General features: G+C 46.6%; 1 protein-coding gene across 6 annotated transcripts in view; it reads left to right on the forward strand.

Annotated features, from left to right (window-relative positions):
• NUDT5 (nudix hydrolase 5) overlaps positions 1-15,461 on the forward strand; it is a 238,037-nt gene that overhangs the window by 25,403 nt on the left and 197,173 nt on the right. For 5 of the 6 annotated variants that reach the window (XR_015295601.1, XM_086919882.1, XM_086919896.1 and 2 more), the window contains exon 2: positions 8,631-8,691. The exons of the other annotated variant lie outside the window; for it this stretch is intronic. The gene's annotated coding sequence lies outside the window, so the exon portion shown is untranslated. The remainder of the gene's footprint in view (positions 1-8,630; positions 8,692-15,461) is intronic. 6 annotated transcript variants of the gene reach the window in all.

Raw genomic sequence — 15,461 nt, forward strand, 5'->3', positions numbered from 1 at the left:
AATGCGTCTGAATTAATTGAATCAAGAAGAAGCTCAGGAATGCGCGCAGACACTAGCGGACAGAACCGGAAGGCTGGTGGTGCACATTGTTCCCTCTGAAAGCTCAAGGGCTTTGTTGTTATATTGAGCCTTTGGTAAGGCTTGCTCACAGGCATGCCAGTAAACTGTTATTGAAAGGATTTCTTTGCAGAAATGAAGAATTGAGCGCTGCAAGGGGAGACGCCAGCTGGTGGCGATCTTGCTCCAGAAATAGATTTTATTTATAAAAGGGGATAAACCGCCTCCGGCTCCGTCTGGCACCCTTACGCTTATGAGAAAAGGGAGGCGCAACCAAGGAGACTGACGCTTGAGTCGGAGGGAGCGCTACGTGTTGCGCATGCAATGAAGCCATGAAGGCACATTCTCGCATCTCCCAGCAATTTGCTAGGAGACACAGAAGTTAAAATTCGTTCCTCCTTTTTAGGTCGAGCTGACGTAGCATTCATGCGAAAGCATGAATGCTGTCAGCAAGACAACTAATTTTATCCGTATTTGGGAAAGTGGACAGCAGAGTGCCACGCGCTTTCCCAGTGTCGGATTTCACAGCGGGAGCGAGCGCGCTTGCGCAGACCGCAGGGCTTGCATGCAAACACGGCGCGCACACAGGCAGGCCCCATCCCCTACACACACCACACACACCACACACACCACACACACCACACACACCCACACACCCACACACCCACACACCACACACCCACACAGCCCCCCCCCGCCCCCTCCCCTCTTACCTCACCGGAGTCAGGCTCGCACCATCTGCCAAGGGAGCCCCGCAGAGCACTCGAGCTCCTCTCCCACTCTACCAAGAAGCGGAGCTCTCCACATAGGCAAGGGGGCCTCGCAGTCTCCCCGCTGGTCTTCACCCGGGCCCCCTCCTGGGACCCGGGACTTCATGCGGCACTTCTCTTCTACGGGCTCGCGCTCGTCCAAAGGAAACGAAACTGAAGAGTGGCGCGCATGCGCAGGCAGCCCCGCCCTCCCACTGCTCACAGGCCGGCAAAGAGCTGATGGCAGCGCAGGACTGGTGATTTTAGTGTAATTGTGTGCTTATGTCATTAATTTCGGGGCCCGCTGCTAAAGATGGATTCGCTTTTACTTTCCTGGCAGTCTGTCGCTACCTAAATAAGCACGCGTTCTAGTTTAATACTTTTATGGCTCTTGTTATTTATTGCTCGCCATATAGCTTGTCAGCTGACGCTAAGATATAAATCCCAAGTGGAAGGTCCCGATGGCTCGTCCTTCTGAGGCAGCTGCATTTTCAAGCATCGCCGATTTCCTTTATATATTACAGTGTAGACTGCCCGCGTTCCGTGATGTGTAGAAAACAAACTGATCGGCTTGTTTGAAGCTCTGCAGACACTTATAGCAGGCAAGCAGCGAGTGTTTCACGTAGGGCTAAATGTGGTTACTTTAAAAAACAATTGTTGCTCTATTCTCGTCTTTCCTGCCATCCTCCCACAACCCTCCGACACAGGCGCAGGCTCCGCAGCAACTTATTAAAGGTAAGCAGCGGGTGTTATATGTAGGTAGCTGCACTACGGAGCTGAGTGTGGTGACGTTTTTTTAAAAACAAATTGGTTACTTTGCTACCGATGTTGCTTTCGCACTCCAGACGCAAAGGCAGGCTAAGCAGAAATGTATTAAAGGTGAGCACCAGGTGTTTAAAGGAGGTCTCTCCTGGTCAACGTTTCGCATGTCATAGAAACATTTACATTAGTCTACTTGTTCTATTTGCACCGATCAATTATTCAGTAGCGCGTCTATCTACTGCGCAATATGGCGACTTCCTCCTCATATCTAGGTTTGAGGGCCTGACACTGATCAATGCAGTGTACTCCAGGGACGCAGGCATGCTTTCCTTTCTCCATAAATCATGCTGTGAAGTTCCCGTCGCCCTTGCTGGGGCTGACTGCGGCATTCAGGCCGGGGGGCAGGGGGTCTGCCTGGGATGGGGAGGAGGGAGCTCCCCACAGCCGAGGCCTGGTGTTTATATGTTAAACAGAGTCTTCTTTCAATAACTGATGGCCAATTGCTGGCAGTAACAGCTCCTATTAGTTCAGTTAGAGTAATTGGCTTGAGAGACAATAGATGAACAAAGAAATAAGGGCTCAGCCAGCACTCCTATGTTAAGAATTTGGAATAAATTCTCATAAAATATGTAAATACATGGGTGTCTCAATAGCACCCTTCAGCACAGGAAAAGAATTGTCCATAAACCATGCATCAAAGTATAACAAGAAGGATCCAGGAAACGAAGAAATCTTCGATGTCTTTATTAATTTCTTTAAAAGATTTTCCAGCTGTCGTCAACAAAATACAATGAACATAATCTTCACAAAAGTTATTTACAAATGTTTAAGCTATTGCCGTTATAAATTACAATAACTTTTATTTAAGCATTATTTAAAAGAATTAAAAGCCATTGTTATTTCTAATATCAATACATCTAAGTCACGTAAATACAACACATATTGCATTACAAATGCTAAAAGTGTCACATTTGCGAAAGTTAAAACTATTGGCATTGTAAATGACAAAGCTATTTATTTAGCTATTTTCAAAATCAACACATAAACAAGAAATTTGTAATTTACAATACCAATAGCTCAAACTTTCCTAATGCGAGACCTATTGCATTGCAAATGCTTGTTTATTTATTAGGTCTCGCCTGGAATAAGCATCCGAAGGATGCGTCCAGGCAGAGACTTATAGCTGCCTGTCTCGGGGGAATGAAGGACAAGAGGGTGCCACGCGCCTCTCTTGTGCTGGATTTGACTGCGTGCACGCGCACCCACACTCACGCATGCGCACATACACAGCCACACACATACACAGCCACACGCATACACAGGCACACACACACACCCCCGTCGCCGCCGCACCTACACACACACACTAGCACACCTACACGCACACACAGAGACCCCCCACAGAGAAGCTACCCCCGCCGTCGCATACACACACACACGCTCCCTCACCAGAGACACACACGAGCGCACATACACACACGCACGCATACAGAGACAACCCTGTCGTAGCACACATACATACACACACACACGCGCGCCCCCCGACCCCGGAATACAGTCCCACTTACCGCCAATCCGGTGTTCTGTAGCCTCCACGGGGGTCTCCCTCGGGCATGGGAGCCCCGCGTCACCACTGCTACTCGGGCCGGGAACTCCGTGGGCGCTGATTCGCGCACAAGACGGAAGTCCCGCCCCCACGCACGCTAAGTTTCGTTTTCATAAGTGCGCGCGCACATCATGTTTGAAGTGTCATTCACACTTATAATGGGACCGATGTTCCCCACCGCTGCTTTTACCGGTGCCCTCAGTGTAAGTTAGTTCAGAGCTTTAGAAAACGCGTCTCTTTTCCCAGGCTTCTCACAATGGCGGAGTCATCTGTAGAAACAAAACATGCCTAACAGACATTAAACTAAATAAAAAAAGACGTAATTTTGTTATTAGTGTTCAGTTGTTCGGCAAGGCCGCTGTTGTGTCATTAGATAACCTCATCCGTGACTTCTGTAGAAACACTCACAGTTGTAAACAACAAAGACGCACAGAGGCGTTCACGTAACATTGCTCGATATATTCAGCCATAAGCTAAAACACGAGGCATTGCTAGTCTGTTGTTTAAGCAGGGCGCTGAGAGCTGGTTTTGATCCAAACTCACTTGGTAGCCGCCATTTTCACGTCAGGGGTCTTTCAGTACTCTCCTCTCGCACTGACCCTTTTAATAAGTAGCGCTCTAGTAGATGTTGGGGTTTTATACTAAATTTGTTTGCTGCGTGAAGCGAAATGCGGTTTAAATTGGCCACTGTGGCGGTGTCTGCTTCCTGCACTATATGGGGTCCAGGAAGCTGCTAATGAGAAGGCATTCCCCAAGATGTTCCTATAGAGACGACGCATGCTCTGCCGTAGCTCGACCAAGCACGCGCCTGGGACAAAACAAACCAAAAATACTGAGTCGCATTAAAAAAACGTACAATTTGTTTCCCGTATTGATTTTGTCTTTATTTCATACATTTCATACATTAAAATATCTCAACTGCCACCTCTTGTAATAAATGTAAACATAATTTATTCTATCCAAATATATATGTGTGTGTTCCCGTGCGTCACTGCTTCTTTTGGTATGAAGAAGACTGGCTCGCGCACCCGAGAGGAGGGTGCAGCCAGCCAGCACTGAGCCGCAGATGAGTCCGTCATCAGAGAGGAGGGCTGGGTGATGCTGGTTTTTTCTTTCAAGAAGCTTGCCTCTGACCCGCTGGTGGGCGCATGTGATGCTGGCCACAAGTGGGTGGAGGGCAGCTCTATTTCAGCCTTCCGAGAGTTAACAAAGTCATTAGTATGTAGATGGCGCAGGGGGTGTGTGCCGGGGGAAAGGTTGGTGCACTCTCCTCATGGGCTCTGCCTAATCAGAGCTGCTTTCATTTGCACCCTCCTGGCACCCCCCAGCAGATGGGGCTCGGTGCAGCTGCTGGCTCGTTTGGTTTTAGGATACGGCTGCTGCGTCGGGGCTGGTTGCGTTGGAAACCGGCGTTGCCTATTCAGGTCCACACCTTCAGCAGCCGCTTTGGTACATTCCTCGCCACTTGATATGGTAATCCACCACTGTGAAGGCTGCATTCATTCTCCCTGCTTGTGGCAGCCGAGCCGCCGCTGTTCACTAGTTACTGCTTGCCTCGTCTGCGTCATCAGAGCAGGGGGAGAGACGCAGATAGGAGGTGTTTGGGCAGCCTGGGAGGAAAGTGCGTGTCTGTTGCACACGTCTGTGGTTGAAGCACATATACTGCCTTTGAATTACAATTTGATCAGCATCTCAAAGTGACTAAATTATATTTCAGATGTTCTTTGCCAAAGTTCTATTTTTTAGGGCTGATAAAAAGAACAATAGTTTGGAACCTAAAGCTTTCGTGTAACACACCAGTGCAAGCTGAGATTGCAGGCGTTGAGCACTACAATTAAAAAAACACGGTGTAATACTTCGGGTAACAAAGGTTCCTGAAAGGCAAGCCTTGGAGTAGGCCGCCCAAGCTCCCAGATCCACGTGTGAATATCTCACCCCCTCTGGAATTCTTTGCATTCAACATACATACATGCGAACAGACCCTGCTCTGGCGACAGGCTGCCAATTGTATAAGCCAAGAATGCTAACATTTTAGCTGTCACCCGCCTAAAATGACCTCTGCTTCACTACATGTCACTGGGAAAAATACATTCTTCTCATTGTTTTCCAAAATCTACAACTTTCCAGTTTTAAAATGTTGGCATGTATGATTCAAGTATCTACAGTCCATTTTTACCAATTATAAAACCAGGACTACAAGTTCCAGAATGCTGAGAAAAACTTAACTGGATGTCTGGGAGGCTTGAGAGCTCTCAGTGATTGTTGTCTTGATGATGTACACCATGTTGTAGATCTATATTAGGGGGCTGTTTTGAGGTTGTGGCTTAAAGTCCGCAATAAACCATGGCCTGTTTAGGGTTAAAGTAGGTTGACCCAAAGACTTTTCTACCCAGGGCTCTTTGTGTGCAGATCTTCATTATGTAATGGGTCTTTATCAGTGTCTACTACTGATGCAAATATAAACTACAATTCCCAGAAAGCACAGATTTGCTAAATGCTAACCTGGGACTCTAAATCGGGTATTCATATGAAATTTGAGTCATCTGGTCACCTTAGCTTACAATTGTTCTTAAGTCTGGATAGAGCTTTAGACCGCATGATCCGGGTTTTATTTATTTTTTAAATTACTGTTGGTATGTGATTCCACGTCGTCAGGGATATATCATGGGGACAGGTTTGGACTTCAACTTGCTGATGCATTATGGGAATTACAGTCTCAGTTAATTTTAACTGAATTCGTTGCAGTAAAATATTTGATTGCACTTGGCTATAACATAAAGTCGACGACTGCAAACGTTACGCCTTAATAATGTTTGGTAATGGATTTACACTATACAAATTGGGAGCACGTTGTTCCATGTAAGTGAACCAAGCGTTGTTTTACTCTTTGCATTCTGGTACTTGTACAGTGCCTGCACTAACACTGCAGTAGTACAGGTACCCTCCCCCTCCCTTCCCCCACCACCCCATCTGAAATATGTCACTTTAATGCACTTTAATGCCCTGCTTTCTAACAGGAATTTCAAACCTACAACTACCAGAACGCAAAAAATGACTACTAGAACGCAAAAACGGAACAGGCTTAAATAATCAACACATAGATTCCATAGGACAACCGAAGTACTACGCATGAAGATAGTGAACAGTAAAATGCAAAAACAATGCATACCTACGACGTAATGGTGCTTTGGTTTCGTACCCCCCCCCCCCCCCCCCCAATCCGGTGCATTACATACATTCTAATGTAACATCGTCAAACTATTTATAGATAAAAGTTCATCAAACATCTGTGCCTATTAGCTACAGTGTAAGTAGCGTCCTTTATTTGAACCCATCTACCTTAAAAAAATTTACATTTACACGAGTGCAAGCTATTGGCATTGTAAATTACAATGCCTTTTATTTATGTTTTAAAAACAATAACAAAAATAAAAGGCATTGTCATTTACAATGCCAATAGCTCAAACTCTCGTAAATGCGAGACCTATTGCATTGCAAATGCTTGTTATATTTTAATACTGCGGACGCTCGTAAGGATATCTTTAATAAAATTCTGTAGGGAAAGGTTTAAACTAGGGAAATTGTCTTAGATAGTTGTTTTATGGAAGAAGCCCGATTGCCTGCAATTGCTCGAAACAGTGCTAGTAACAAACAAAACACTTACCTGGGGAAAGGAACGATCGGAAGGCACATAAATACCTAAAAGGTAATTCCCCGCCATAAATTGGACAGGGGAGTACTGAAAGCAAAAGCGGTTAGTATAAATTTAAATGATACAAATCTAATACCTAGACCAAGCAGTACAGATCATAAAGTTAGAATATATTACCAAATAATTATTAATAAGGACAATTAAGTACAAGTAATGCCACGAATGAAAGAAGTGTACTTAGCTGTGTCAGAGCAGCGAACAAAATAGGAAGATTGGAGCGTGCACTCTCCTTGTTATGTTGCTAATGTTCTATTTATTGTGATGTATTTACATTCTTTAAAGGGCTGCATGTTGGGCAGCAAATAAAAGTATTTGCATATTGTTAGCCTCCGGTCTTGTCATGAAATCAGTTGTGTCGTCTGCATAGTTGAATACTTGGCATTCCATACCCATCAGTGCGGGCACGAGTGGCCGAAGGTAGACTTTGTACTGGAGAGGTAAAAAAGCCTAGCCCTGGGGGACGCTACAGGTGAGTGCGCCAATGTTCGACACCCGTTTACCCAGTTGGACCCTTTGGGAGTGACCGGATAGAAAAGATTACAGCCTTTGGTGTGCCAGCCCATGGATGCCCAGATCGCAGAGCCGTGCCAGAAGCTGAGGGTGACTGACTGTGTCGAATGACGCAGACAGATCCAATAGGACTAGGGCACTCCGCTTTCTATTGTCGGCCCGAGCCGGAGTTCGCCCAGGACGGACTACATCACCAATTCTGTGCTGTGATGGGCCGTGAAGCCGGCCTGCCGTACCTGCAATAGCTGTTGTTCTTCCACAAACAAAGAAATCCTCTATCTAGGGAGCTATTCCCATTGGCAAGCTAATTGTTAGTATTCTGTTTTTCCTGTGGGCCCGTTTGAGGAAATACTGCATCAAGCTGTGCTATTTTCTGTGCTACCCAAAACTGCGTCTGCTCATGTTTAGTGGGCATATGTCCCATAACCGCGTTCCGCGTTTGTGTGCTTATTTTTGTTGCAGTCCCTTGCGGTTGACTGGCTTGAGTGACCCTTGTAAGTTAAATTGTAAGTGGTCGTGTTACGAACTGTGTAAGGTTTCTGTACAGTTTTACTCTTTGTAAAGTGTACGTAAGTCTTCTGCTGGAAATGTATCAATCTCTGGATGTAGTTTTTAAGCAGCTAGGACCGGCCAGGTCACTCCTTCTCTGCTGAGCAAACCAACTCTCCCGTTTCCCTTGGTGTGGGGGAGGGTGCCTTTAAACCAGTTAATATGTTCTTTATAATTTAACGGGACTCGTATGTCCTCGTATGAAGAGTGTTCTTCAGGTGTGTCATCTGGAATATAAGTATGAAACAAATGTGTGCGTGCATCTGAATGTTACTCCCAACCTTTCATGCAGGGTCTCTTCTTTCCTACCACTTTCTTTTGAAGTGCTCACTTTCTCCCCACCAAATCACTTGGCTCACCACAATCTTTCCTCTGATCATCAAGTCTTCTGTTTTTCTCCTTCCTGTTGGCCAGTTTCCTAGCAGCAATGGCTCCTCTTTCCCGCCTCTTGTGTTGTCCCAGAGTCTTTCCGGTGTATGGGGAGGCTCTTGGTCAGCTTTACTTGGTTCCCTTCTACCTCCATAACACCCATCTCGGCCTAATGCATTCTCTTCCTATTTCCCGCATAGTGTTTCTCTTTATCACGTCTTGTCCTTCTCTCACCTCATCTTTTCTCTTAATTTTTCAGTTATCTTTCCTTCAGTCTAGTCTTCCTTCGAGGTTTAACCTGTTACTTTTATTTCAGGTCCTGTGTACAGACTTTTGGTCTTCCTGCTGTTCAGTCTTCTGGCTGCCCATCTCCTTAGGTGAGTAATGCCCTACACCGTTGCACTAATATATTAAAGTCTACAACCTATGTTATTCACATATAAAATATGTGCTACTTGTGCTTATTACCTGGGTCTTTATCCGACAGATTCATATTGGTATGGGATTTTTTGTGCAGACGTTTCTCGAGTCATTGGATATCATTTTTGTTTTGTTTTCATTAAACAGGGGCCAATTTTTAGAACCTATTCTACACCAGTTCTTGTGTAAATGTGGCCTTCTGGAGAGGGAATGTGTACAGGGACTGTAAGGGGTTTTAGTTATCTTACTCATGATGTGGTATTGAATTAAGCAATGGTCTTCAAATTTTCGAATTCTGCCTTGTGTATAAACTATGTTTTATTTCTACCCCACAAATGGCAAACCTATTTTTTCACTGTTATATAAAATTGGCAGCTTCAAACCTATTCAAACATTCAATTTTTAAAATAAATAACTGAACATAACCATCAATAAATGATTGCCAACTTGCTACGAGCAATCAGATTCCCTAAAACCGTGGTTCTTAATCTTTTTACTTCTGTGGACCTACACTGAATTATTACTTAAAGCCAGGAACCCCTTCTTAAGCCAGTTCTATCATTTGAACCTAAAACCAATACTTGAAAAATACAGAAACGAGCAGGGCCGGTGCTAGGATATGTGAGGTCACCGGGCAGAATAGGAACATGAGAGGCCCCTACAATTTGTATATAATTTAACCTCACAGGATGTGACATCATAGGAAGTAATATAAATTGACCATTATTTATATGGCATTGATGAAGCTGCTTTGCAGGAAGCTACCTACCTTGTTGGGATATCAGTAAAATGGTTAAAATAGCATTAATAATTCTAATAAAATGTACATAGATATTAAATCTCAATCAAGTAGATTGAATGTGGTTTAAATATAGTTTAAATGAATTAAACTTGGCTATTGTTCTATTGAAGGGGATGAATGCAAATTATATGCTAACTGGGCATTCTGATTCTGACATTAGAATATGTCCAAAGGAGTGGTGCAGACTTTACATATGGAGAGAGGACCGTTTTAAGAGTTTTTCCTAAAGACTTGAGTTACACCATAGCTCGAGTGAGATAGTTCCAGTCCTGCACAACTAGAAAGGCGAAGGATCTGCCTCCAATCGGGGCCATCTAAATTTTAGTATGGCATAGGAGTTTGGTTGGCACAGAGTATGGGGTTCTGGACGAAGCATAAGAAGTGCTGTAGAAAGAGAGAACTGGATAGTGCTTTGCAGATACAGGGTTTTATACCAAGAACCCAGCAGATAGCATAATGGTGAGAAGAAATGGCATAGCAATGAAGCCATCTCAGATGAGGAGCCTAGCATGGTTCTGAATGATCTGAATGGTACTAAATGCAAAAAGCCCAAGAAAGAGGGCATTTGCATAATCTAGTGAGAAGATAATTGACTGTACAACAGCCTCGCCGTAGTGAGAGGGCAGAAAAGGAATGCTTTTCTGTTGCTTATGGATGTAGTAAAGGGAAGTGGATAAAATCTGGATGCTAGAAAATGAATCCTAGATTTTTTTGCTTACTCTGCCAATGTGGGCAATTGACCTACTTCCATCAGCCATCAAACAGAACACCATATGGTATGAGATCCTTTAAAAATGAGAACCCTTGATGTGTCACTATAAGGTTTTAATGAATTTGTCTTCATTCAGAAATCAACTGCTAGAATGCACTTACAAACATGATTGCCACTGAGGGAAACTATGTTTGGGTATCAATATGCACAAGATGTCAGCAAGAAACCAAAGGACTGTATGAGTAAGTCTAACTGGGGATGATAAAGATTAAATAGCGGAGACCCAATAAAATACACAAGCCAGAGGTTTAGTACGTAACAGAAATAGGTGGCAAGTGGATTGTTCCATGTAGACTGCAGTGCAGCCTAACTGAAGAAAGGGCAGAGTGTGCATGACTGGTTTGGGCGGCCCCAGAGGGCTGACCAAACTGTCAGCGCCCTCAGGAGGGGGCAAGCCACTCCTCCGCTACCCTGGAGCAGCCCCGCCCACCTGCCCCCAACCAAACCCTACTGATTTCTCGCAGTGCGAGAAGCAGAAACATAAAATGGTAGTTATTACCATTTTATGTTTCAATCAATCAATGCATTTGTAAAGCGCGCTACATACCCATGAGGGTCTCCAGGTGCTGGGGGGGGGGGGCTGCTACTGATCGAAGAGCCAGGTCTTGAGAAGACTTCGGAAGGCCAGCAGGTACTGGGTCTGTCATAGGCTGGTAGGGAGAGCGTTCCAGGTCTTGGCGGCGAGGTAGGAGAATGATCTGCCACCGGCGGTGGTTTTCCAGATACAAGGAACTGTGGTGAGGGCGAGGGTGGCAGAGCGGAGGTTGCGGGTGGGGGTGTGGAAGCTGAGCCGGTTGTTGAGGTACGTTGGTCCGGTGTTGTGTAGCGCTCTGTGTGCGTGGGTGAGGAGTTTGAAGGTGAGTCTCTTGTTGACGGAGAGCCAGCGCAGGCCTCTCAGGTGAGGTGTGATGTGGCTGCGTCGGGGGACGTCGAGGATCAGTCGTGCCGAGGCGTTCTGGATTCATTGTAGTCGTCTCAGGAGCTTGGTTGTTGTTCCGGAGTAGAGGGCGGTCCGAGTCTGCTGATGATGAGGGCATGGGTGACGGTTTTTCTCTTGTCGGGAGGGTTCCATTTGAAGATCCTGCCGAGCATTCGGAGGGTGTTGAAGCAGGACGCGGAGACTGCGTTGACTTGCTTGGTCATGGCGAGGGTGGAGTCCAGGATGAGAAGTGGAGTCCAGTGGAGAAGTATGGCTCACCGGTTAGAGGAGGCAGTCCCTGATGCAGAGGTCAGACCCGGGACCAAGGTTCAATCCTCGACGCGGCAGGGTCTTGAGCTCAAAATGTCCACGGACTCGATAATTCTCGCCTCGGTGCCTACTCGAATCGTGGGTTCACACTCTGCAACTCTGGACAATAGCTTGTTATGTTATGTTATGTTATGTTATGTTTTATGTTATGTTATGTTATGTTATGTTATGTTATGTTATGTTATGTTATGTTATGTTATGTTATGTTATGTTATGTTATGGATTACTTGTATAGCGCCTATCACCGCCGGTCTCTAAGCGCTTACCAGAAAGAACATAACACACTAATGACCCTAGAACCTCAGTTGTTTCACCTCCTATGATGTCATGAAGGCCTTTCTGAAAAGATAAGTTTTTAGTTTCTTTCTGAAAGGTAGAAGCTGCGATTCCTCTTTCAAGGTAGGTGGGAGCTCGTTCCACAGTTGTGGAAGGAGCACAGGCAAGGCCCCGCCTCCTTTGGTCTTTAATTTGAACCTAGGTTGAAACAGGTTGGAGGTTGTTCCTGAGCGCAATGGTCTCCCGGGAATGTACCTCTTTAGACGTTGCTTAATGTACTCTGGGGCTTTCCCAAAGAGTGCCTTATGGGCCACACAGAGACATTTGAACTGCACTCGGAATTTCACTGGGAGCCAGTGCAGCTTCTGAAGCAGTGGGGTTTGTGCGAGTTTCTAGGCAAAGAATGGATCAGCCTGGCTGCATTGTTTTGTATTACCTGCAGCTTCCTCAACAGCTTCTGTGGTAGGCCTAGGTATAAGGCATTGCCATAATCAAGTCTCGAAATGACTGTGGCGGATACGATCGATTGCAGGGTGGAGGCAGATAGGATGGGAACTAGCTTTCGCAGTTGCCTCAACACACCTATGCAGGATCCGACCACAGCAGAAACTTGAGGGGCAATTGAGAGGTCTGCATCGATCCTTAACCCCAAGCTTTTTACCACAGAGCCAGGAGACGGAGTGGTTCCTAGCTCGGGGGGCCAGTACAGGTCACTCCAGGGATCCTCTTTGTTGCTAATCACCAGCACCTCCATCTTGTCAGCATTCACTTTCAACAGATTGTTAGTCATCCAGTTGACTGTGAATGAGAGCAGGTTCCTCACTGATTCCTGGGCCTCTTTGGTGTTGTCCAGCCGGACTAAGAGCTGAGTATCATCTGCGTAATTAAAGATTTCGCAGTTCATACCCATAAGCTCCTCCACCAGTGGTTGTAGATAGATATTAAAAAGCAGGGGGGATAGCGCCGACCCCTGGGGCACTCCCCAGGTCACGTCGCGGATCTCAGACAGTTGGTCTCCTAGCTGCACTCTCTGGGTTCGACCTGACAGGAAGGATTCTAGCCACTTTAGCACCTGGCCTGTGATCCCCAATTTCGCGACACGGTCCAGCAAGATGGTGTGGCTGACCGTGTTGAAGGCCGCCGATAAGTCTAATAGAATCAAGGCACAGGGCTGTTTGTTATCTGCCCTGACTCTCAACTCATCGGCGACCGAGGCCATGACTAGTTCTGTGCTGTGTTGGGGCTGGAACCCAGCCTGCCTGGTGTGAAGGAGATGGTGTTCTTCCAGATGGCCGGCTAGGGTGCTGAGAACGTGCTTTTCTAGGATCTTGCTTAGAAAAGGCAGCTGCGAAATGGGCCTGTAATTTTCTAAGGCTGTCGTGTCCGTTCCTGCTTTCTTCAGAAGTGGGGAGACCCTGGCTTCTTTCATCTGGGTCGGCAGATATCCTGAATTAAGTGAGTTATTCAGTAGACTCAGTACCTGGGGCTGAATGCCTGGCAGAGCCATTTTAAAGATTTTGGGGGGACATGGATCTATGCTAGAGCCTGATTTAATTTGACCGACCAGTTGCGCTAGGCACTTGTCGTTAATGGGGGGAAGCTATCCAAAGTCATGGATGGCACCTGAACATTCTGGCTAGGCAGCATGGTTGTGACTGGCCGTGCATTGATGTCGGTGATAATGTCCTGTACCTTCCGAAGGAAGACGGATTGAAAAGAGTCAGTCAGGTTGGTCGCCCACTGAGATTTTCCCTTCACGTTGTGTAAGTTCCCTTAGAATGGTAAATGTCTCTCGCTTTTGTTGGACCTAGATTACCCAAGTCTACATAAGGTAGCTTGACACAGTAGTGGCTACAGCTAACTCAAGGCGTTGGTTAAGTACTTACAAGTCTCACTCACAGTAACTCCGTGATGAACCACTAAAATAAAGACACAACACCACTGTTTGGAAAAATACCGTTACCTTTTATAAAAATAATATGCTTTTCTTGTTATACTTTCAGACCGGTATAATACACATTTAAGTTGCACCTTGTTCATGTAATTCAGTTCACACTTCAATACTTTTCCTGGCCAGATTTTGAGAATCAAGGGTACATTTAAGGTCAGTGGTTATTCAGGTCACAATACACTTCACTAATGAATTTACAGAAAGGAAAATGCAGTCTGACAGTGCAATAAGTTTTTAAAGACTCATTAGCAGGTACATTACCCCACAGCTCTTAAGTGACTGCTCAACTCAACAGAGTGACCTGGTTGTAGATCTTCACAGCATAACCCACCAGTAATGTGACTAAAAGGGAAGACACAATAGTATTAGCAAGGCTCCCCTCTAGCTAATTGACAGGCACACCTATCTGGTAGAGGATCTACTCCCTCTGTTACCAAAATTCTGTAAGGGCTTTTACCCAGGAACCCTGTGGTTCCCTGCCCAGCTTCCACCTCTCTTTTCTGAGCCAGTTATTGGTTACTTAAATCTGGTTTAGGCAGTTCACTAGCCCGCTTCCTGAAATCAGGCTTCCCTGGACTGTTCAGTTAGTTGTTTAGTTTGTAGCCCCACTGTCCTGCTTCCTTCACTCGGTGCTGCCGCCTCCCGCTCCCACACTACCCGGCTTACTTGAAGGTTTTGTGGGCGTGTCGCGGGTGTGTCCTCTACCCGCGCTGGAGCCTGGCAGCAGTCGGCTGTTGGGGGAGGACAGGGAAGGCTTTCCCGGCCCCACGGCTCCCTTCTGCAACGTCCGCTGTGGCGCTTCTGCCTCCTCTGAGGGGTCGATCTCCTGGAGCTCCGACGCGGCGCTCCTCTGCTGACGCGATGGCTTTCCCTCAGATGGCACTTCTCCGCCGGGCATGCGCGGAAGCGCTCGCTCTTCTCCCGCCTCCGCACTCGCTCAAAGGAAGGACGCTGCTCTTCTGGGCCTGCCCGACCCTAGGCCCCTCCTGCCTCCACAGAAGCGTTCGCGCTCAAGACATGCGCGGAAACGCTTCCGTCTCCGATTGACGCGGCCGGTGCCCCCGGGGTCCCACAGCCGATCGTAGCAGCGCCGCTGCTCCTCCTCAGTCACTTCCCACTCCGGCTTCTCAGGAAGGATGTGCACACACGGCGCCCTCGCTCTTCAGGTCGCTAAGGTGCCACAGACACCCGCCTTCACCACAGCTGCTCCACAACACTGGTAAGCGCGGCGCTGGGTATGGGAAGTCAGGGATCCCCTCTGTTAAGAATGTTCTGAGAGGGTTCACCGGGGCTCCGATTTAGAAGGGTCTTCCTTCTCAAGTAGCTTAATTTCCTTGTCAGCAATTGATGTTTTGAGAGGGATTGGTCAAAGGTTAAAGGGGGAACAACCCTCTGAAGAAACTGTCAGCCTCAGAGACAAACTAGCTGCTCTCAGTGTGTCCACCTCCTCTCACCACTGCCTCACTCCTCCACTCTTGGGTCAGCACAAAATGGCTGCTGGTCACTGGCCTTATATAGGGTGGCCTGAGACCTGCAGAAGTCTCCAGTTAATTCCAGAAAGTTCCCTAATGTTATCCTATGGACCTGTCCTCCAGTAGTGTCCGTTATGGCAGTTGGTGGACACCATCTTAGGTTTCTGGAGATCCCTAGATTTTCAAGGGGGCTGACTAGGCCTCA

Source organism: Lissotriton vulgaris, chromosome 1_1 (genome assembly GCF_964263255.1).
Source record: "Lissotriton vulgaris chromosome 1_1, aLisVul1.2, whole genome shotgun sequence".
NCBI lineage: Eukaryota > Metazoa > Chordata > Amphibia > Caudata > Salamandridae > Lissotriton > Lissotriton vulgaris.